This window comes from Protopterus annectens, chromosome 2.part2 (assembly GCF_019279795.1).
Source record: "Protopterus annectens isolate FY-2018-M chromosome 2.part2, PAN1.0, whole genome shotgun sequence".
Taxonomy (NCBI): Eukaryota; Metazoa; Chordata; order Ceratodontiformes; family Protopteridae; genus Protopterus; species Protopterus annectens.
The window spans coordinates 307,173,265-307,196,520 of NC_056730.1; the positions used below are offsets into that span (position 1 = coordinate 307,173,265).

Here is a 23,256-nt window from a genome sequence, read left to right on the forward strand (position 1 = left end):
TCATCACATCCATAAACCTTATCTTAGGCCTTCCACTTTTCCTGTTACCTGGTAGCTTCATCCTTAGCATCTTTTTCCCAATATACTCAGCATCCCTCCTCAGCACATGTCCAAACCAATGTAATCTTAACTCTCTGGCTTTGTCTCTAAACCTTCCAACCTGGGCTGACCTCTAATATACTTATTCCTAATCCTGTCTACCCTTGTCACACCCAGTGCAAATCTTAACATCTTTAACTCTGCCACATCCAGCCCTGACTCCTGCCTTTTTGTCAATGCCACTGTCTCCAACCCATATAAAATAGCTGGTCTCACTACCCACTTGTAGACCTTCCCTTTCACTCTTACTGGTACTCGTCTGTCACAAATCACTCCTTATACTCTTCTCCACCCACTCCATCCTGCCTTACTCTCTTCTTCACCTCTCTTTTAAACTCACCATTACTCTGAACTATTGATCCCAAGTATTTAAACTTATCCACCTTCGCCACCTCTACTCCTTGCATCCTCACCATTCTTCTATCCTCCCCCTCATTCACACACATATATTCTGTCTTAGTCCTGCTGACCTTCATTCCTCTTCTCTCTAGAGCATATCTCCATCTCTCCAGGGTCTCCTCCACCTGTTCCCTACTCTCACTGCAGATCACAATGTCATCTGCAAACATCATAGTCCATGGGGACTCCTGTCTGATCTCGTCTGTCAACCTGTCCATCACCATTTCAAATAAGAAAGGGCTCAGAGCTGATCCTTGATGTAATCCCACCTCCACCTTCAATGCATCCATCACTCCCACCAGATATTTAATTTAAAATTCACTTGCATATGTATGATGGCCACAATACTTTTGTTATAAATTACACCTCATATATAGCTCTTCACTTCATCTTCTTGTCTTCTTGACACACTTGATTTGGTCCAATTGGCCATACAATATTATTCTTTTGTCACACATGACTGGTGAAATGACACTCCAAAGTCATGAAATTGCTTGTACAACTGTACATTTTTTTTGTGAAAACGTTGATAGCTATGGTGTCCTAACCACCCTCCTGCAAATTCCTGTCTTCTTTTCCCTGTGGACTAACTTATGCAATTCCTTTGTGGTGTGATACAATAATGCTCATTTGTATGGATAGATCTTTTACTACCTTCAAGGGTTCGAATCCTACCATTAGCTAAGTGATATTTTATGACTTTGTGTCTCTCTGTACACAAGACACTGTAGTCACTGGGTGTGGTGATTACGATGATCAATGCTACTTTTGTCTTCTTTTCATGGACCACTATATCTGGTTTTCTAGCATCTACCTTTTGAACTGTTGATAATGAATGATCCCATGTGATGTAAACCATCATTTTTCATGATGCTTTGTGGGTCATGTTTTCAGTGTTTTTCAGCCACTTCAATACAATAATGTTTGTAAAATCCCCAGTGCAACAGTCTTGCCAAATTATTATGCCTTTCAGTATACAGTCCTTCTGACATTAGTATGTCACAACCAGCAATGAGGTGTGCAACTGTTTCTAGTTTGGTTTCACAAAACCTACATTTATCTGTTTCTCCCACATGTTCAATGGACTTTGTAAACCAATGTGTATGCAGCCCACTATCTTGGGCTGCCAATATTAACCTTTCATCTCTTGCTTTGAATTTGCCTCTCCTTAACCATTCCTGCATTCATTCCTGATCAACATGAGGGTCTTCCAGAAGTTTTATATACTTGGAACTGTATTTATGCATTTTCCACATTTCTTGGCTTCTCATCTGGTCCTTCACCTTATATTCTTTCTTTTGTTTTTTAGCATTCAGTTGCTGCATGATTTTTTACTTACTTCTGGTTTGATTTCCATTCCTGCATGATGCCAATATGCTTCTGATAGATTAAGCAGAGAAGTCATCTTAGATTTATTCTCCTCGTGTTTCAAAACGTTCAGGACATTTGGGTCTTGTGAGGTCAGCAGATATGTGTGGAGTCCCATGATTGCAGATCTATACATGTAATCAATTTCAAGGAGGCCAACCCCTCCTTTGGAATGGGGAATATATAAACTTGGTATGCAATGATTTTTATAAATCATTTAGTGAGCAAGAAGCATCCTTCTTGTTTTCCTGTCTAATCTATCCAACACATTTTGGGACCAATCAATCACTCCAAAACTGTAAGTTATGACAGGAAGAGAAAATTGGTTTATAGCTTGGATTTTGTTGCTAGATGTCAATGCTGTTTTCAGGATTAATTTAAGTCTTCTAACATATTCCTTACTAAGTTTTATTCACATTTGTTCATGTTTTATTGTTGATCCTTCATCAATTCCCAAATATTTATATATTCCCTCTTGCTCAAGTTCTTTTATATCACATTCTAGTCCCAAACTTATGTTTTCCTGGTGCTGCAGTTTTCCTGCTTTAAAGGTTGCTTTTGCACATTTATCAAGGCCAAATGACATTCCTATATCATCTGAACATTTTTTGACAACTTGCAGTTGTGATTTCAGGTCTCATCTGATGAGCTGTGCAGTTTTAAATCATCAGCAAAGAGAAGATGAGAAGTCTTTATATGTTGTTGTTTTCTAGAAGCCAAATTATAGCCATGGCCTACGCTGTTAAGTAGACAGCTTAGTGGGTTGAAGACAAGGCAGAATAGCAGCTGTGACAGAGATTCACCCTGGAATTTCCCCTTTTGAATTTTTATCCCTGGGATAATAATTTGCCCTTTATCATTGCTTAATTGCAAAGTGGTCTGCTACTGTTTCATGGTCACTGCAATATATTTGATCATATACTTTTCCAAACACTCTTTTATCCATGAATACAGGATACTATCAAATGCCTTTTTGTAGTCAATCCGTGCCATACTTAGATTCTTCCCCTTTCTACAGTTCTCCACTATGACATTATTTAACAACAAATGATCCTTTGTTCCATATGACTTTTTTTTATTCCCCTTTTGTTCTACTGCCGTAATTGAGTTTTCTTCTAAATGACTATAAACTCTAACAGCATCAATTACTGTATATCGTTTATATGTTGTTGGAAGGCATGTTACTGGTCTATAATTTTTAGGATAGCTTGCAGGCTCACTCTTAGGTAGGAGCACTGTTTTTCCTCTTGCTTGGCAGGTTGGTGTCTGGTCAGGGTGCACATATAAGTAGTTGTTACTCATGGCTAAATCTTTGTGCAAAGATGTTAATACTTTTAACCAAACATTAGGCACTGCATCTGGGCCTGGGGTTTTCCAATTAGAGGTTTTTCTTAACTTTGTTTCCATCTCTCTGGCTGTTACTACATCTCATTTCATATCCTGTACTTTTAAACTTTTTAATCTTTCTTTTACTTTTTCTATCCATTTAGCATCTTTGTTATGTTCCACAGGATCTTCAAAGATACTTCTCCAAAATGCATCTATTTCTTATTTTTTTGATGGTCTTTCAATTCCTTTTACCTTGTTTCTCAATTCTCTATAAAACTTTTTTGGGACATGAATAAATTGTTTATTTTGTAGTTTTCCATTATATTTACCTGCATATCTTCTAAGTTTTTCTGCCTGTGCTGAGACTCTTAGTTTGCTATTTGCGATAGTGTATGATAGATCCTGGTCTGTTCTAATACAGCACATTGCTTTTATCACATCTGTCTTTTTTAGTATTTTTGTTGATCTGTTCCCTCTTCTATAGTCTTCTAATAGTGACACTTCTTGTCTTAATTGCTTTATAGTTTTCTATATTCAATACTTCTGTGATGGTATTCAGTTTCTCCCCTTCCTTTCCCTCACTACCCTGCGTTCTTCTGGTAGACCGTTATCAGTTATTAATTTAGCTGCACAGTAATATATCCTGTTTACTTCTGTCATTTTGCATGGATCTCTATGGACAGTCCTAATTACTGTGTTAATTTGTTTTATCAAACTTCTGATTTTTTGGGTTTTATTGACCTTCTGCAGTCTATTTCTTTCATTGATTTTAATATATCTATCTATGACTATTAAATCAAGCAACTTTTCTCTTAGCTCATTTCTTCTAAACTGAGAGCACATTTTTTTGTTTTCCATTTCCTGTGGGCATTCTATGGAAAGTTCTACACCATCTTCTTGTGGGGTATTCTCTTCAATTTCATCCTGTGCCATCTGTTGCTCTGCCATATGGGAACTCACTAGCCTATCACTCCTCAACATTCACTGCATCAGAGTTTCCACAGTTTTCTGTTCCTTTCTTTAATGTCCAGCTTCAAGTGAATGTTTATACTTGTTTCCTGTGGAAGGCTCCAAATTATCTTCATATGGCATCTGACCAATTACTTCCTGTTTCACTGTTTTCCCATTAATTTGGATATCCATTGTTCTATCCTGTTCTGGTGCTTTCTGAATTAGCTTTTTACACTGGATCCTTCACTTTCCCAGGTACTCCATAACCTTAGTCTTTATTTGTTTAACTTCTCCATTACTAATCTCCTTTTCTGCTTTTCCTCTTTGTCTTCTTATTTGTTGTAGTGTGACTTCCAATGTAGTGTGCTTAGATAAGGTATGAATGTTTTTCTTAGAATGTTCTAAAGGTTTGAATCTAGATGGATAAAACATGTTTCAGAATGTTTTGTCTGACTCCTGCAGTTGTAAATGTTGGTTACACATTTCCTTAACACATCCTTATCCTGCTGCTACATTTATGGGCCTGCTCCCTATTGTGAAGCCTGCCTTTTACAGATCTTTTCATGAAAATTGGCACAGAGCAACATAGAGTACTGCTATTTCTCATTCTAAGTTCAGCACTTCAAGATATGATTATGCATGCACTAAAACTTTGCCATCTGCAGTGCAATTCAGCTTGACAACACTGTGATCAAAGAGTAAAAAACTACCAGGTTAGCCTACAAGGCATTCAATACCCTATCATTCTTAAAAAACACTGTCTAGAATTTTCCATCGGAGTAAAAATGTAATAATTTGTTTGCGTATCTGTTTTTGCGTTTGTTTACATCTGTGTAAAAATCCTTTTATTTGTGTTTTATTTTGTGTTTTAAACTGTAAAAATGTAACAGTTTGTTGAATGTCTTTTTGGAGCTTTTCTACCCGGGCCTCCACTGAAAATGGACGTATCCAGTTTGACTATCCTGATAAACAAATGTAAAATAAAATAAAATAAATAAAATACAAATTAAAATCAAATAATTATTGTTTTAGGTTGCACAAAATTTGTGTACCCCCATTATTTTTTTCAACAGGTTATCTTAATTTCAGAGTGTTGACTCAATTAGTTCAGTCGGTTAATGTTTGCCAGTTCTCCAATGGTTATACTTTCAAAATTTGGTTATCCTATTCACACATTATTTATCACTGTTTTTCTGCAGTGCACTCCCCTATGTAGTAATTTTCTGTTTGTCTTGGCCGTGCACATTATGCAAGTATGAGTCAAGACAAGTGCGTATTCATTCCGGCATAAAGTGGCAGTAAAGTTTGATTGATAATCCAATGATTTATAACTGTGAATTTCTTTGGCATTCCATTCTGTGAAACAGGTACATCTCCCTCACTGTAATGCAATGTACATGAAGGACAGTATCTATATCTTAATGGAGATTTGCACAAATGTTATTTTTTCATACCCATACATTGAGACTTCTCATGTGGTACTTGCAACTAATACTGTGCTGTCTGGCTCATGTAACTAGATAGGTAGGAGATTCGATACTGAAGTTGGAAAACTCGTGTGTAATGCTAGTTGCTATATCCACTTCACTTAAGGATAATGCATTTAACTTTGCAAACAGCTTCTTTATCCCACCTTTTACAAAAATATCCTATCTGCAACATATCGATGAGGTAATCTGGCCAAACGTACACTGCCTACCTTAAAAAGTCTGACTTCTTATGTGGCACTTGTGACTGATACAGTGCTCCATAGATAGGGTAATTTAAATAGGTAAGAGGTTCAGTGCTCAATGTAGCGAACTTGTGTGTGTGCCCGTGTAATGGGGGGGGTGAATAGAGTCAGGTGAGCATGTCCTCCAAAACAGCTGTGCTCAGTCAACTTCTACTCTAGCAAAACATTTTAAACTGCCAAATGACTCCATCATCCCCTTATCCCACCTTTCACAAGCACATCTTCTGTGCAACACACTGATGAGATCATTATTTCTGAAGTGCACTCTCATACTTGAAAAGTCAGAATTCTCCTGTGGTACTCACATTTCTTATACTGTTCTCTAAAATGTGTAAATATACAGGCAGGAAGTTTAAATGCAACAAAGATTAACTTCTACAACTATGTGTCTGGCTTTAAATGAATTAAGGATTGCTTTACACACATTTGTAATGGCAGCATTTACAACCTCAGATTGCAGTACAAGTAATTTTACCAGACACATCTCCTTGACGAAACATTGCTGATGTAATCCTTTCATAGAAGCTGCACGCCTCACTTGTACTCAGTTTTTTCCTGTGGTCCTTGTTGCTGATAATGTACTATATAGCTTGTGGAACTAGAAAAGTAGGTGGTTGCATCCATCCTTGCTTAAATAGTGTGACTGTGATTACTGCCATATACCGTTGGCTACTTCACAACCACTGTTATGTATACATTCACTTATGAGATGGATTTACAGTGGCACAATGTTCTATTAGTGAATCCTAGCATCCCCAGGGAAGAAAAAACTTTTGACTTTGCAATGATGACAAAATGCTTCCATAACTGCATTATCTCACAGTTGTAGTGCAATTTCTCCTGTGGTGTGTGACTTTGATATGCTGTGTAACTACATGTGTAGGATGTTTGAGGCCAGCTGTGAGTCTGCCTTTCACCCTCATACTGTGTATGCTACTCTTCAAATACACAGTTATATTAAGACTTCCACTGTGGTGCTTGTCTTTCATTCACATGTCATTAGTCCGCAGAGTCACATGGCTTGCTGTTCAATTTCTGAAAAGGGCATCATTATATGAATCTACTGACATCACATGAACACCATTGCATTAAGTTGTTTGTATCCATTTTTTAAGCTGGACAATGATATATCATCACAGGCTGTGATTGTATGACAGTGAAATAGTTATTTTGGGCATGTCATGCTGTGAGTGCTCATGTGGCATATGAATTAAATACTGGCTTGTATAACATACCTACACAGATAGACTGTGGTTCAGTTTTGAGACAGTATGCATACTACACGGTGGAAAAAGTTTTTTTGGCAAAGATGCTTTGATATTGTACTGTCCTGTTGTGTTGACAGAAACATTTATAACTCATTTTCAACATTCTGACTAAATCAGATTCTTGTTCATATTATATTTGTAACTCATTTCTTACTGCACACATTGATTTGTGGCTGCTGCCATTGCAATCTCGTGTGTCACATGCAGTCAGTACAATGGTCTGTAAAGAGCCTAGCATCATAGGCAGGGGTTTGATTCTGATAACATCCGTTTGCCAGACAACTGTGTCTGGCAGCAGTGGCTTACACTCAGACAATAGTTACCACACACTCAGAGGGCCACCTTTTTCAAGATACTGTCTTACAAGGTAAGGCATCCATACCCCTTTTGATAGGAAAGTGCTGTTAGCCCTTCAAGGGTGTTCTTCATGAAATAACTGATATGCGTGCTTCTGTGGCATCCATAATTGATAAGCATCAGTCTGGTATCTTTCCTGTTATGTGATTGAAAATGACATGATGCAAATGTTTATTATGGAATTCATTGTTGACAAGCATTACCTGTTTTCAGAATAGTTATGCTCTGTATAGCATGAATTATTCCAGACATTTCTTTATTACTGCAGTTCATACTATACATCTTAATGGCAGATGATAACTTCTATAAATATTTTTTTACTGTATTTCTTACTGCCAGACCATTAGAAACTGTGAATGGTTCTCTGTTATGACACTTTCTTGTGTGTTGGTGCTGTTGAATTGCTGTTAAGTTACTGTTCCCTGTAATTCCATGTGAGCATACCCAGTATAACTATGTCTGAGATGTTTGCAAATAATCAATGGAAAACTTGAAATCATGGAATGACATCCAATCTGTGTTGCCATTTATTAGAAATGTATGTTGAGTGTTATTATATTACTATTAGCATTTACATGACTAAACAAATTTGCTTGTTTATTGCATGTTTAAAGGTGATAAAACCCTTTCCTACGGGTGCTGCTGACATTTGGTTGTAAAATCATGTCCATTTCTGGTTTACATGACATTATTGCAAGGTCAATTTATTCTTGTGTATACGTGTTGAGGTGTAGAATGCAGCAGTGGTATTTGCTTGCATACATAAATTTACTGTATATACAGATCTCATATGCAGTAACTACAGTCTATGCATTCATCTTCTGTCCTTGCTGTTATTTCAACTCAGCATTTTATTAACATGTATATCGCATTTTATATCCCCTTTGTTACACACTGCAGCTTTATATCCCTATCATATCTTTTGCTAGCATGTCCTTTTTTATTTAAGTGCATAACTCAGTTATTGCCATTTACATTAATTATCATCGCATCAGTATGGCAGGATTTATGTCAGAAAAGTTTCTTTGATACTTCAGCACATTTGCCTGCAGTATATGAGGACACTTTACCTATTTCAACATCCCTATTAATTAATTAAGCAGTACAAACCATTATTATCCCTGTACAGTTCCCCCATTTCATTTCCCCTCCTGCTGACTTCTTTCACTGTACTTGCCATTAACATTTTAGGCTACAGTGCATGCTCATATCTTAGGTTTGCTTATAGGCAAGCCTTTTTTGGCTACGTTCTGTGCTCATGCTTATAAGCACCTCTCCATGGCCATGAACACTATTGCTGGCCATGAAAAAGTGCTTGCAAATGTGTGGCATGATAAACAGCATGCATATTCTATTTGCACTGCTGCTCATCATGCTAACATGTTTAAGTCATGCAGGCTTAGTGTGAAGCCAACATGATTGTTAATGAATCCCAGGGATTAAAAAGTGATGGATAATAAGAAATTTTCTCCTGTAGGAAAATACAGGTGTCAGAGTAGCACAGTGGATAGCTTGTCACCTGACAGCAAGAGGTTACCAAGTTCTATTTTTGGCTGAGGTGTCTTCTGTGCAGACTTTGCATGTCCTTCCTGTGTTTGGGTGGGTTTTGTCCAGGTGATCTGGTTTCCTACTACATTCCAAAGACATGCAGTATGTGGACTGGGCACTAAACTGGCCATAAGTATGAGTGTGTGTATGAGTATATGGTGTGGAAGAACTACTGTGGCAGGGCTAGCCACCCAGTGATGTATATCTTGGCTCAAGATGGTTGTCACTGTTGAAGTGACACTCTGACCCCATGTGCAAAAATAGTAGAAAGGGGTTGTGGATGGATAGATAATAGGAAAATGTAGATTGGTGCTTGCTTCATAGACTACTACTAGGCTAATTACCTTTGTGAGCCATTTTAAGCCTAGCCAATTAGCCAATTTGAGAATCAAACCCTGCACCTTGGATTTGTATGGCAAGCACCTTAACCATTACACCAAACCTAAACCCGATATTTTTTTTTACTGTGCACAAGCTTTATTTTCTGTTTTCTATTTCATATGAACAGTGCACAATGTTGTTTCAATAGTTTTCCACATAAATGGGAACATTTAAATAAAATCTCTTTTGTCCTAGTGACAAAAAATTATCTTTATACAATTACCCCCAGACTTCTGTACAAATGGAATTTAGGAATGCTCTTCTCCCAGTTGCTCAGCCTTTGCAACAGCTTCTTCAATGGTGCAAACCATTTAGAAGGCTTGCTCTGGAAGATGATCCAGTTCACTGGAAAGGATCATCTTGAAACCCTTGATTGTATGTTTCAGGGGCATCAATTTTCCAAGATGGCCAGTGAAGACTTCTGCAACCTGGAAAGGCTGGGAAAGGAATCTCTGGATCTTGCGAGCACGTGAAACAGTTAACTTGTTTTCTTCAGACAGCTCATCCATACACAAAATAGCAATGATATCTTGAAGTGATTTTATAGTCCTGAAGAATTTTCTGTACCCAACAAGCCACATCATAATGCTCATTGCCAACAATATTTGGATCCATAATACGAGATGTTGAATCCAGTGGGTCTACAACTGGGTAGATACCCAGCTCAGCAATAGCACGTGACAGTACAGTTGTGGCATCCAAGTGAGCAAAAGTGGTAGCTGGAGCAGGATCTGTCAAGTAATCCGCAGGTACATAGATAGCCTGCATTGGTGTAATGGATTCCTTTTTAGTTGTGGTAATTCTTTCCTGCATGGTACCCATATCAGTTGCCAGAGTTGGTTGGTAACCTATAGCTGATGGGATACAACCCAGAAAGGGAGACACCTCTGAACCAACCTAGGTGAATCTGAAAATATTGTCAATGAAACGCAGTACATCTTGTCCTTCTTGGTCATGGAAATACTCTGCAGCAGGCCTGTCAAGGCAACCCTGGCACGGGCACCTGGGGGCTCATTTATCTGTCTGTGTGGTTTGGGTATCAATAGGATATATTTCAATCATTATGATGATTAATAGTAAACAGCTCATGTTAAATAATTAATAAAGCCAAAAGCATGTTTCTACTGTGAGAAGTGGTCAAATTTAGTGCAAGATTGCAATAAAGGGATATGTGAGCAGCTTAGGAGTATGGCATTTGTCCAGCAGCTGTAGAATTATGTATAGGAAGTGTGACAGTGAGGGCACCTTTTGGCTTGTTTGTCTGAGATTAATGAATAATGTGTGTAAAGTCAAGTGGAAATGATGAAGACAGAGAAATGGGAAATATTGAGAAGTATGTGGAAGAAGAAAGATATGAAGTACAAGGCAGTTAAGCCAAAGTAAGGGAAAAGACACAGAATATGCACAAGAAAGAGAACCAGATGAGATGTTGAGAAAATAAGAGATGATGGCAAGAAAAGAATAGACATTTTTGGAACAGGTAGAGGATAGGTTTTTAATTTTGATTGTAGATTATGGGAAAGAATGAGAGATAGAAATAGGTCAGAAAAGGAAACTGAGACATCAACAGTGGAAGGGTAAGTCGAAGGGAAAAAAATTAAACATGGAAAATAATTATGCAAAAAAATAATAGGTAATACTGTTGTAGTTATAGTTAATTTAAATAGCTTTAAGAATAAAGTAAGAAAAATGGAAGTTTGTGGTGATATAAAAGGTTGTAGACAGATGTAGTATTTTTTGGGATATGAGCTGTAGAGAAAGACAAAAAATGAGAAAGGATTGAGAAGTTGTAGGGGTAAAACATATTATTGGTAATAGAGACAGGTGTGTCTTTAGTTACTGCTGTCATGATAAATAAGGCTTTTAAAACATTGGTCTTTGGAAGAGTAGAAGTGTATGAGATTTCAGAAGGAAAATTAAGCTGTTCAGATTAATAATGGTATATGCATATACTAGTGCTGGGGATAGGAAAAGAGTATTTGAGGAACTGAAAAAGTATGTTATAGTAAATATGTCTATTATTTTGGGTTTAGTGCAATTTGTTAAAAGAGAAAGGTACGTTAACACAAGATATTGAATGTATATATTAAAGAGGTATAGAGAAATGGAAGACTAATATTAGGAAACAAAAGATATAGACATTTGATTAAAGGAGCGAGTTTGAGAACAGAAATAGATATTACAATAAACTCAGAAGAAAGGAAAAAGGTGATTAGGGTGTTATACAGAATTTTCATATCACTGGCTATTTTGTCAAGGACTGATGAGGATGAAGAGGTTATTTAGGAAGGGAAAAGGAAAGAAGGGGATAAAGAGACTGACAGGAAAGGCCGTAAAGAGTGAAATTAGGAGACAGGAAGGAAGCAGTTGTGGAAAAATCATTAGTCGATGCTTTGATTTTATAGAGACTAGTCATATTGGTAGGAGATGAATGAAGCAAAACATGTAAGAAAGTATAGCTTCAGAAAGAAAGACAAAGGAGAAGAAGACAACATGAGACATATGAGGAGTTAAAATGAACGTGCGGTAAATTATTTAAAGAAAAAAGTGAGACATTTGGTAAGACTGAAAAAAAAAACATGTATGACTGTAATGAAGAAAAGGTAAAATGGCAGAAGTGTTCATTAAAGCAGAAGGAATAAGCGTCTCAATTCCTGGAAATGAATTAAAAAGAGTTGAAAATAATTATCTGATGGTAAATGGGAGAAGGACAATATGGTATAAGCAGAAGGAAATTGCAAGTATGCCAGTGAGGTAGGTAGAAAGATGACTGGATGATTCGGTAAAGCAAATGGAAAGAAATGTTTCAAGAGAATAGTTGGATTTGGAAATTAGAGAAAATTAGAGAAGGTAAAAAAGAGTTTGTCCAAGGGCCTGATGGAATTGGTTATGTTTTATAAAGATTTGTTGCATGGAAAGAGTGAGGAAGACATTTTTTTTTTTTTTTGAGATTTGAATGGATGGATAGAAGAAGTAATAAAAGAGATATGTAAAGGTGTAATTAAATTTATATAAAAGAAGGGGACAGGAAGGGCTTGAAATATTGAAAATCATTAACACTGACTAAAACACACAATAATATATTTATGAAAATAATTCAGAAAGTGATAAAGAAGATAGGAATGGCTACCTATGAAGGGGTATTAGGATTGAAACAGTGAGATTAATGAGAAGATAATTGTTGTGAAAGAAGTAGTGGATTGTATCTTAAGTGAGAGTAGTGAAGAAGAGCAATCGTTTAGTGATTTAGGAAAGGCAGTTGATAATACTCTTCATTAGCAGATGCAGGAGACTTTGGAGAAATATGGGATTGGGAAGAAATGGAAGTTTTAAGGTTGGTATAAGAACATTCTTGGGTTAATGTATTGATAAATGGTTTAACATAGAAACAAGTAAAAATAAATGAAGGTAAGACATAAGGATGTCCATTCAACATGAATGTGGTGGTGCAAACTTGTAGGAATGGTATAGAGAAAGCAAAGTGGGAGGTGAGGAGAAGGACAAAATTGTTATTTTTTTAAAAAAGAATCATCTTTATTAAATTAACACATATAACATAAGCAATCTTGCATTTATATAAATGAAAATAAACCATCCCAACACAATTTCAGTTGTAAACATCATACATTACAAAGCATGCTGACAATTGTAACTGTAAACATTATACATCACTTATAATATATCCAGTCATTGTCAGCCAACCATTACATAGCTCATTCAAATCCTGCCTTATTAAAAAAACTCGTTCCTCTGCATGTATTCTTTTTTTGCAAGTAACATCTTTATTAAATTATCATGTGTGACACAGACAATCTTACATTTATATGAATGAAAATAAATCACAGCAGCATGATCTCAGTTGTAAACATTATACCTTACAAAGTATGGCAACAGAACTGTAGCTGCAAACATTATAAATCACTTTTAATATATCCGGTCATTGCCAGTCAACCATTACATAGCTCATTCAGAACCTGCCTTTATTATTGTCAAATGATCATGATTTGTTTTTGGTCGTTGAAAATAAGATCTTGTTGAAACAAGTAGTGCAGAAAGTTAAAAAGTATTTAGTGAATGAAGGTTTACTGGTAAACAAAAACATAAGAGTTTTGCAGGTAAAAATGCACAATTATATTTTCACATGAATGAAATAAGTGTTTTGGTGGAAAGATGTGGAAGATATGATGTAAATAAACATCAGTGGGATGAGATGTTGCAAGAAATAAAAAAGATAACAGTATGGTAGATGATATTTCAGCTATCATATAGAAAGATGGTATATTATGTTAGATTCATCTATGTTAGGGAAACTGACATAATTAGCAGGGGTGTTTATGTTTTTAGCAAGTGTGTAGAAAGAACCTCATTAAAAAGAGATATTATAAAGGTTTACTATCAAAATCGCAATATAAAAAAAAACATATTTAACGTTGAAAGGCAATGTTGAATTCATGCATAATAATTAAATGAGAATGTCACTTATTTGCAGGGGGGCAAGCCACCCTGCACCCCCTGTGGGGGACTGTGCCCCCCTGCACCCCCTGCTAACTATATATTCCAAATCCAAAATTACATTACAGTGACGAAGGGGATGCATTTCCCAATCCACACTGCACCGCGACCTCTACTCATAACATCAAGCTCATATCAATGAATACACAGTGGCATTTGCTAATAAGGACTCTTGCTCAATTAATGTTCAGCAACACAGGAATCGGCCAACTGCTGTTCAACATGTTCGCTGAACCTATATTCTAGATTTTGATAGTAAACTATTAAAAAATACCAAAGAAATGGTGGTATTAGTTTGATTGACCCAGTCATATCTGTATGTTCAAAATACTCCAGACTGGATTATAGTCTAGATGCAGAGAAGAATTTGCATCAGAACTCCACCTGGACATATTTCTTTCTTTCTACCCACATCAAGAAGGAGAAGGTACACTGTTTGCTACTCTCTGGTACACTCCTAGTCATTTTTTAGATTTTATAGATTACTCTATCAGTGATCCTTATGATGAAAATAGTAGAGCTGTGTGAATACAATAGTTGTTTGAATAATAAGACCACTATTTCCTAGGTAAACTTCCATCTCCCCAGGTCAGGTACATGATATAGTTCTGATACTTTGTTGTATATGGTATAGTATACCACCTAGAAATGCTTTATGGGTTTTGTTGTATGATTTTTTTTTTTGTAGCTCAATTAAGTTTATCTACATGCTTTTCATACCTTCAAGTATATTTTGTTAGTGGGCAATTTTCTTTACAGCATACCCAAGTATGCTGTTTGGTACATTTAAATTTTCTTTATGCTTCACTGGCTCTTTTCAAACTTCCAGTTTACTTTTGGCTTCAAATAAGAGAATTTCTTGATAATATCATTCGCTATAACACTTTTGGTAGACAAAATAAAGGGAAATGTGTATGCATTTGGGAGACAAAAAAAATGGAAATGTGTATGCATCCCCTTGCTGTTTATAGCTATGCTCTATGCAATGGACACAGTGCAAGGATTCATGTTTGTAACTAAAGACATCTCACATCTGACAAGTGTACCGATTCCTGCTTCTAAATATTGCTAGTTACTCTCATTGATTCAAGCAGCAAATATTCTATTGTATGAATACCTGCTGTTATGACAAATGCACACATATAACCTCATTTGCTTAGTACCTTATGTCAAAACTAGTAAGCTCTCCAGTTGGACATGAATTGTTTATTTCTGTGCTCAACACCATTTTACTTCTCTTTTTTTATAAAGTATAGGCTGCAGTATTAGTCACAGATAAGTGATAATGATCCAGGTCTAGCCTTAGAAACAAGGAGATTAATGTTATGAACTGCTGAAAGTCTTGAATCTGTAGACTTTTTAAACACATTTGTTGAATTATTACTTAAGACACTGGCAAACATGCATTTATATAAAAAACAAACCATATTAACATGTTCCTAGTTATAAATATTATATATCACATATTGCTTGCATAAATATCATCAACTTTAAATTAATTGCTCAATCCCTTCCTTTCTTCAAATCTCACTTCTCATCTTCCGAAACATTATTCTACATGCATTGTTCACATAATTTCTATTTTTTTCTATGTAATTTGCTTCTGCCCTTTTATAAAGATCCCACTCACAGTTCTTTTATCTCTGGTACTATATTTAGTACTTCTAATACATTTAGTTTAAACTTTGATTTCCATTTTCTAGTAATTACATTTTTGGAAGCCACCAAAATTAAATGTAACAAGGCCTTACTATGTCTAGCCAATTCAGATCTTATATCCCATTAAAAAAATAATTTCCTTATTTACACTCATTTGCTCACCCAATATTTCTGACAGAGTACTCTGTGGGGAATTTTTGAAGTGTGCCAAATCATTAAAATCCCAAAACAGATTTTCCCAGTTACCTCTTTCTTCCCCGTCGCACCTGCCACATTTACCTGCGGAGAAAATCTTTGCAGTGTGCTTTTAGTATAAACATACCTATGCAAATATTTCCAAGCAAAAATCCTAAATCTTCTAGACTTTGTTGCATACATTAGGAGCCATACATATTTCCTCCCATTAATCTCTCTTCCCAATGTTTTCTAACCTCCTCTGATTGATTCCTATAGTAATTGTGCAATATTATGCCCCTCTAATTATTATCTCTTTTTAACAGCAATTTCTGCTCTAGATTCATCTAAAATCTATACCAGAGCAGGTCTGTCACTTAGGATCACCCATCCCTTTCTCTTTGCCTATATTCTGATGTCTATCCCTTATAGGGAAGAGCAGTCTGTAGCCTGTAGTCCAAATAACTTCTTCACATCTTCCCATTGTATTACCTTTCCCTCTTTAGTTATTTGCTCCCAATACATTGGTTCTTTTGCCAATTTTCCCCAATAAATTCCATTGCTCTCTTGCATATTCTCTGTACCCCTAATTGCAGTCATCCTTATCTCCAAGATTTCCTTTGTCCATTCTTCTTTTGACTTAGTTCTTACAATATCTTCTAATGCTTTAGGTATATGTATTTTGTGTGACTGTTGTTAATCTCCTTAATTCCTGCATCCAACATCCCACACTCTCTTTGTTTATTGAATTTCCCCCCTGTTCATCACCATCCCTTTTCACTTTGAATTACAGCTTTCTGCTTTTGCTATGTATATGACCTTTAAATGTGTAGCTCTAAAACAGACATATAAATCAGGTGACTGTAAACCACCTTACTCTGCTGGAAGAATCAACATATTCCACTTCATACTTGCACCCCCCCCAGATAAATTCCTTCAACTCTTTGTTAATTATTACCCCCAACTTCTCCTCTGGGTGATAAAAATATGCCTGATCTATATATAAAGCTGAAGGTATAAAAATTTTTTCACTGCTTGCATCATACTATCCATATACCCATAAACAAGAGCTTCCAGTTTTCAGTTTTTGTGTTATCTTTTGTTTAATCTCTTCCCATATATCATTAGCCACCATAACAGAATCCTTTTAATCTGTACTCCCAAATACTTCATTTTATTGTGTCCCTATAAATATGGGTATTGCTGGACCAATTCATATGTGGGTACACAGTTTACAGCTATAATACTTGCTTTATCTTTATTCATTTTATACCCTGAATAGAGGTGAAACTGTCTCAAGATTTTCCACAACACTGAGATGTCTTTCTGGTTTCATCAGTTGCAAAATAATATTGTCTGCAAATAAAAACGACTTGTTTGATTACTGTACCGATTATACACTTGAATTTGTGAGTCTGTTATTTTCTTTGCCAATGACTCTAAATATGAAAGAGGACACTACTGCCTGGTTCCTCTGTTCAGAAAGAAATTGTCAGAGAGGAACTCTCTCACTTTAATTTTTGCCTCTGACTCAACCTTATTATTGTATCTGGGAATGCAAGTGCTTCCATTGCCCTACGTATAAAATCCAACCTTACTTTGTTGAATGCTTTCTCTGCATCACAACCCACAAATAGCAGCAGCAATATTTTCTTACATTCTGCTTCTCTCTGGATCATCATTGTTCTATTAATGCTGTCACAAATTGCCTGTCTTCTACAAAATCACATTGATCCATATCTATCAATTTTGGCAATGCATTTGCCATAATTTTAGCTATTTTAGATGTAAACACTTTATAATCATGGTTTACAATTCAAATGGACCTATATGAAGCTGTGTCCAATGAGTTTATACTGTATTTAGCAATTATAGCCATCAAAACTCTCTTGCATGATGTTGATGCTTCACCTCCTTTTAAAATACTTTTAAACAAAACCTTCCAGATCTTTATCACTTTCTTCACTCCTAGCTTCTAAACCTTAACAGGTATACCATCTCTTCCTGCAAACTTTCCTGCAGATTGATTGCACATCTTTGTTTTAATCTCATCTTCTCCTACCTCAGCTGTTAATAGTTGAGCCTCCTCTACCTCTAACCTTAGTATACTAAAGTATTCCATAAATATTTCCATTTGTGCTCTTTCTTGATTTCCACATTTCTTTGTTTCGTACAAATTTTCATAAAATTTCCAAAATATCTCTAACACCTTCACAGGATCTGTGGTTGTTTTTCTTGTTATAGGCTCCCTAGGTCTGGCACCAACCCTTTCTACTTTCTGTTGCCTAAGTCATTCTGCTTAACACTTTTGTGCTCTAGAGTTATTATCAAAAGCAGTTGCTCAACTTGAACCTGTAGTCTTGAGTTTGATTCTCTCTGCCTCCAGTTGCCTACTCATTGATCCAGAGCAAGTCAATTAACACTCAGTGTTTCTGGGCTGTCTCTAAAGAAAGGCCCTTGTAGGGTTATCTGTTCAACAAAAAAATGGCCTTTTGTACTGGAAAGAATAGATTAATAAAACGCTTGAGAACAGTAAACATGTTCCTGCAAATATTTCCTTCAGTGCAATGTTTCTTTCTTTCTTTCTTTACTTCTCACATTCTAGTCTGAATCAGTTTACTTATTTCAACACTGGACTTTGATGTGGACTATTATATTTATTTTAAGCACATTTTCACTTATTATGTACTTTACAATGTCTACTTTTAAAGTTGCTAAACATTTCAGAATTCATATTTGTAAACAACAGGACTCAGTGTTTCAACTACCTGCAGGTAGCTGCATATAATATGAAGTGGGTGACATACCTATCAATTTCTTAGCACAAGAATTTTGAAGAAAACTAAAAATCATAGAGGGGAACAAAGGCCCAAAAATAGAAACAGATTTTGGATCTTACTCTTAATAAACTTAGATAGTTAACAAAATAGCAGGTTATACATTAGTGTACATTCTCTGAAGGACATGAAGTCTGAAACTCACATGTTTGTAATTTTTTTGTGATTTCAGTCCTCATTAATTTGCCAGAAAAAAACACTCCCCCGGATTTACTAATCTTCCGTGTAAGACTAGATTAGTCTTACATGGAAGCGCCAGTGTCAGAGTATGATGGCAGCGCACCATGCATATTAACGAGGGTGCTCTGCCTCAACTCTAAAGCTTACATGGAGCGTGGGCGAGTGTAGGGGGCATGTCAGACTGCCGAGCAGTCCAGAAATCTACTCCCCTGCAATGAAGAAACGCTGCAATTTCGCGTTACATGAGCAAGTCTGCTCACATGTGTACAATGTAACACTACACTCCCCATATGTTAAACAACTGACAAAATTAAAAACAAAAAGAATTATATATTTTTTCTTCCACTATAGCTGCCCATATTTGCGCGGGTTTGCCCATTGCTTAGCCACAGTTAGCAGCTTAGATACCAGAAGAGGATAATAAGAAAAATATATGCAAATTAAGCAAAATAGCGATAGCGTAGTGGTTAGAGCCTTCGCACAAAGAGGAGGCATTCCCGATTCGAGTCCCACAACTGCACATTCAATTTTCTGTGGGAAATCTGTATACAAAAATATTCCCTGACATTTTTTATGTATAAGTTTTGTAAAAAGCATTGAAATGTTAAATGTAGTAGTGAACGAATTTTATATATATATATATATATATATATATATATATATATATATATAAAGGTGAAATGGTTATGCATTCTGAGGTATGAGTACCCTATTTTAAGCAATACAAAGCACTGCTAAGCACATTTTACCATTTTCTGAGCATATTTAAATACAATTGCACAGAGCTACGCACCGTGCTAACCAACGTAACCACAACGTATTTTCACGTAGCTGCGCACCGCGCTAACCAGTGCAACATCGTGCAACGTCGAACAACATTGAGCAACGTTGGGCAAAGTCGGGCAAAGTTGAGCAAAGTCGGTTAAACACGCTCACACCTCCTTTACTGTACCTTAACCAGTCAGGTCTGGTCAGCAGGAAAATAAAAAGCAGTGACAGGGCTTGAACTCAGGATACTGTGCACTATACTCACAGTACTTAACCACTAAGCCATGACAGCATTTCACAAACATGCACTTTCAACAGACACATATCTATCAAAGGAATTTTAAACATTGCCAACATCAGCTAAGCAGGCGTGCCTACAGCTGAGTTTTTCCAAAACTGGCCAATCACAAATAAGTGTGGGAAATTAGGAATATTTAAGCTCCACAGGTGGGAATACTTGCTATAACTGGTTGTAGCTTCCTTCTGCAGTCAGCATGTCTGGTGTTGTTGAAGGCACTTGATTTAGAGCACAATGCTGGGGCATCCAGGAGTCCAAAGTAATGGTTTGGCTCCTTGTCCACATTCATGAGGAAAGACTCCTGCAGGGCCAGTACCAGGGTACCCAGTATAAAACGGAAGCCTGGAACAGTCTTGCCTGTGATCTCACCAGTGCCACTGGTGTTCCTTGGACTGGTGAGCAGGTCAGGCACCATTATTCTGACCTGAAGCAACATAGGGAGGATCAACTGGACCAGTGGATCCAGGAATCCTGTACATGCCTAATGCCCCAGTACTGAGTAAGTAGCCATTGTATTAAGTAGTTAAGAATTGCTATGCTTGTCTATACTATGGATAGGTATGTCTCAATATCTTTGCATTTACTTCACAGCTGCAGGTGTCCGGGCTATGAACCAGCAAGCCCATGAAGATAGGCTGCAAAGGCTGTGTCATGAGGCAGGTTAATAATTATTCTGCATGTACTGTTATATAAAATAAATGAGAGAGCCTTCAAAAAGTCTTTTAACCCAATAAATAAAGGTGTAATAATCCTTTAATAAATGTATGATTCATGGAGTGCGTCTATGTCATTTTCTTTGATATGTTGTTGTACTGTTGCATTCTACAAATAGTAGTGTTGTATTAAGCAGTGTCAACCCACACTTGGGTAAGCCCATATAACGTGGATGAAGGGAGTGCCAGTAGCTTGTATGCATATGTACAGCCCTCAACAGTTAGTTCATGGCCAGCATGTACAGGTTAATCTGGCACATGAGTAGCTTGGTATTGTGTTCCCCAGAAATGTCAGTGTGCTGCCAGAAAAGTAGGGAGCTGTTAATATATAACTGATACTTTCACCTGAACATATCTAGATAATTATATGAATATAGATCTGTCAGTGTACCATCTTAGCAGTAGTGTGTGTGAGCAACTCTCAAAATATGTTGCAGTAACATCTGCATCTTGGACAGTTTGTATGTAAGATACAGCTCATGTATATAATGATCTAGCAAAATCCAATTGCAAAATATAAGGACATTGGGTAGTGTAATAATACATGTAAGGGACATATAACTGCAGTTAATAGGAATGTAGTGAAAACTAGAAGGATATATAAGTTGTTAATTGAGCTATCTTTTCCCGCCCTACTATATGTGCATAAAAAATGCAATTCCACACCTCAATTGGTATGCCTAATCTCAAGACATTTGTTGGGACATATGTCCTATTCATTTATAAATATTTGCATTTATTTCTATACATGTGCCCTGTTAAAATACCACAATATTGGTAGCCTGTTGCCATCAATTCAACCTGCATGCTGTTGTAATGTCCACTAATGTTCTATATATGCATGTGTTATGCTTGCTTTTCAACTGTTGAAAATATGGTGTGTTGGTTTAATGGGAATACTTCTACATGCTGTTATAACTAATTGGGAATGCTGTTGACTGTTACTAACCCATATCTTTATTAAACTCTCCAAAAAATAGTTCATATGGGAAGGCCGGTCTCAGCGGACCCACCTGCCCCACCTCACGTGGCCATGGCACCTGGCACCAGCAGATCTAGTGCCCAGCCTGGGACCTCCATTGGCCCTGTGCCACCTTTGGGTGGAAGTGCTGCAGGGGATGGGGCTCAGCCCCCCATGCAAGCGTGGGCGGAGGGGAACCTATCACCCTTCTAATGGTCCAGGCTGTGGTGCATAGAGAGATTGAATGTTCTGTTGCAGAACCTCTACGCTAGCTTGAGGCCTAAGTGGTGCAACTCCTGGATCAGCCTGCCTCTCCTACACAGCCCCCAGCACAGCCATCTTTTGGGCCATGAAGGTGCAGTGGTGACTGCCCATGGGTGGGGACCTCAGACCCACTGTTTCCATCTGGGGGCTCATGGGCTTTGTGATTTCCAAACATCCCTCCCCGTCAAAGGTGTTCACCCACCACATGTCATATACCGCCCCTGTATGTGTCTTGTTTGTCTTGTCTGTTTACCTCCCCAACCTACCTCCCCAAATATACCTACTTCCCCTACCCCACATGCCACTCTCACCTGAAAAACGGTCTATCTGCTCTCAAAAAATAAATTACGCCCCATACATAGCTGCCCATTTTGCACATATGTCCACTGGGCACATGAAATGTTATTTAATTGACATTACAACATACTTTGTTGTCCTCACCCCTCTCCCAGGGGTTGAAGGGTTCATATCTACCTCCAAATTTATTGCATATGCAAAGCTGTTGCTGTTGAAGAAATGGGCAGCTATGGACCTTCCCTACACCCATCCTGCACATCCCAAGCTATTTTCCATACTGTCTTTCCCTCTTTGTGCCCCTTTTTCACCACTTTCCTATCTCCCCATTTTTCTTTTCTTTCAAAGAAATTAGCGCGGGGGTGAGCAGGATTAAGCACTATTAAGCAGTAGTGAGCGGGTTTGCGCTTGTTTGCACTTGGCTAAGCAATGCACAGCATTGCGCAAACCTGTGCAAACCTGCTTACAACTGCTTAAAAGTGCCTTAGTCACTCTGTATGTGAGGGCCCTTGTTCTGCTCAGGAGCAAAGAAAAACACCTCTGTAAGTCTCAAACCTCGGACCTTGCACACACTACACATGAAGTACCACTAAGCCACGGTAGATATACATCAAGTTGGTGCTTAAATAATTATATCATGCATCAGAATGAGTGAATGTAAAGGAAAATTAGGAATACCATACCACAGAACTTGTTCTGTGGATGTTGACCAACAGTTGTTGTGGGATTACATTACATGATTGTGATAAGAGAAGCAGCCATTCTAGCAGGAAATAATATTATACCATCACTTTACAATCCCACACAGTATCACAGCAGGACAAGCACTGGCATATCTGTTTAGGCCAGAGGCCATATCTCCCAACTGTCCCTAATTTTCAGGGATGTCCCTGATTTTGACACAAATTTTAGCTCTTTCCCTTTGAATCCCTCCTACAACTACTGACGTTGGGCAGAAAGGTGGTGAATTACACTTAATGAATAATGACAATAATTAAGAGTTAGACACTTCTTTTACTTCAGAAAAGGTGTATTAATTCATATGCTCTGATTCTCTCAATGTTTCAACTTAATGGCACTAATATTTTAAATGTGTCCCTGATTGTCCCTGACTTTTTTTTGACTTTTCCCTGAGTCTGTTCAAATATGTACCTGATTGGTTGA

The 23,256-nt window shown here is 37.1% G+C and overlaps 1 pseudogene; it reads right to left on the reverse strand.

The window, feature by feature from the left end:
* Positions 1-9,680: 9,680 nt before the first annotated feature.
* Positions 9,681-23,256, reverse strand: part of LOC122795933 — a 54,978-nt pseudogene continuing 41,402 nt past the window's right edge.